Genomic DNA, 2,236 nt, shown 5'->3' on the forward strand with positions numbered 1-2,236 from the left:
TAAGTTAGTGTCCATTATCTTTTCATAGCCATACCTTTTTGACTAAATGTGTATTCTAATTCTCTTCCTTTGTTTACAACTTTTCTACAACTCACTAGATACATCTAGCAATCTCAATGGAGTAAGGCACTGTACATATCATTGACTCTTGAGGAAGCCAGTCAAAGACTTACATGAAATAATACACCTTCTTAATGAGTAATTCTTATGATTCGAACTAACTCTCTAAACCTCTAAATGATTGAATCATGCATTCACCAAGGCCTTATCATTTTCATTATGTAGGACATGGAGCTAGCTATGCAAAATGCAACTCATACTCAGCAAAAGTCTTAAGATTAGGCCACACTTCCCTATACATTTGTAGCTTGCACATTTAGCATGTTATTTTCTAATAATAATCCATAACTTTTTTTATTGATTTAATTGTTTGACACAGGAAAAGGAGAACAACCTATATGGATACTATCTTTGTGAATTTATTCACATACTTGTAGGTAACAAGTTAGTGGACAAAGATATCAAGGTATGTCAACATTTTCTATAGAATCGATGTTGATTTCATGGTAATAAAGTGTCTCGACTTTTAGTTTAATATAATAACACTTTTTAATGCTCTTAGCAAATCACAGATGATAAGTATGAAGGAAGAAGTTGTCACACCCGGATTTAAGGGCAAACCCGGGTGCATCTCAAATGTGTGATAGGATCAAATCTCACACATATGATGACTCATGGTATAGAAATCAATTTCACATCTTTATTATATAATAGAAGTTCTATACAAAATAACTAAATAAAATAAACCATATGGTGACAACAATCCTCCACAACCATAGTTGACTAGGAGACGACGGCCTAGACCTCTCCAAACTCATCGTAGCATCCTTCATGGTCCTCATCTTGCAATACCTGTTCTTGACCTGGTGTGAGTTTAGCAAGAGTGAGCTCGCAAACGTTCATCGCTCAGCAAGTGTGAGAAAAAGTGTAGTGTAAGGCTTATCATGGGAAAAGGGTTAAGGCTGAGCATTGATTTTAATAAGTTGGTAAAATTTTTATTAGCAATTACTGAATGTTAGTAAATACCAACCCAATTAAATAATTGATCACTGTTAATAATAAATACCACAATGCAATACAAATGACATGTTAAGTTTAATTCCATAATTTAATCATGCGAGAGTCCCGAGGCGCTCTTGACCGTGAGCACGACCGATATACTAATTTTGCAATCTCAGAGGTTGTACCCTCTACCCACAAGTCGTGTATCCCGTCTAGCCAGGGTTTGCAAGGCCCTTAGACACTTTTGAGGTGAATGGCTAGGGATCCACTATGAGGTCTTTACAAAGTTCCACTAGCTTCAGAAAACCCGCTACAGTTTCTGCGAGAAGGGCACGATATAGGAATCCCTCATTCGAAAATCCATCACAACATGATCGACTCAAGAACCTCCCTATCCTGGTAGCTCCTCACACCGTGGTTGCCCATTTCAGGTAAGGTAGTCCTCCACTAGCTTTCCTAATTAGTCAGCCAAGGGCATCCCATACCACCCTTGTGGTAGCACTCTTATCTCAAGTGAAGCTCCATATTCCAATTAACACAATAATCTTATCATCAACAATAAATAATCTAGAAATAATGATTAAGCATGATCATAATTCAAATATAATATTAATCTCAAAACCAGGTAGAGAAATAGCAATACTATCCAATAATTTATTTGTTTGCAAGGTGTAGGGTAAACAAACTAGGTAACTGTGGGGGCCAGATATCCTCGGGTTCACTAGAAGGCAAAAACTCCTCTTGGGGCCACATGCTAGTCTCCCTACAAGAACGCCACATCGTGGGCCAGGCAAAGATAATGGTGGAAATAGGCCGACCCAGGAAGGCGATGGGCTCACGCCCGAAAACTCGTGGCTTGGGTGTGATCCCGTTGAAGCTGTTCGCTTTTCCCGCGCCCGACATCCTCAAACGCTGGGGATAGCTCAGAACGGAGGTGTCGGGTTGTCTTCGGGATAAGCGAAGTTTGTTCGCTATTAGCTAGGAGATAAGCTAGAAGAGTGTGATCATCATGTACGCGGGAAGCGCCCTACGGTCGTGTATATAAGGCCTAGGGGATCCCCATCACTTTCATCTCATTAGCACCTCACCATTCGGTAGACACCACATGTAAACACCTCCCTCATACAAAGTCACCTTAGGAAGTAGGGTATTACGCTCCTCAAGTGGCCCAAAC

The sequence above is a fragment of the Zea mays genome, chromosome 9 (genome assembly GCF_902167145.1).
Source record: "Zea mays cultivar B73 chromosome 9, Zm-B73-REFERENCE-NAM-5.0, whole genome shotgun sequence".
Taxonomy (NCBI): Eukaryota; Viridiplantae; Streptophyta; class Magnoliopsida; order Poales; family Poaceae; genus Zea; species Zea mays.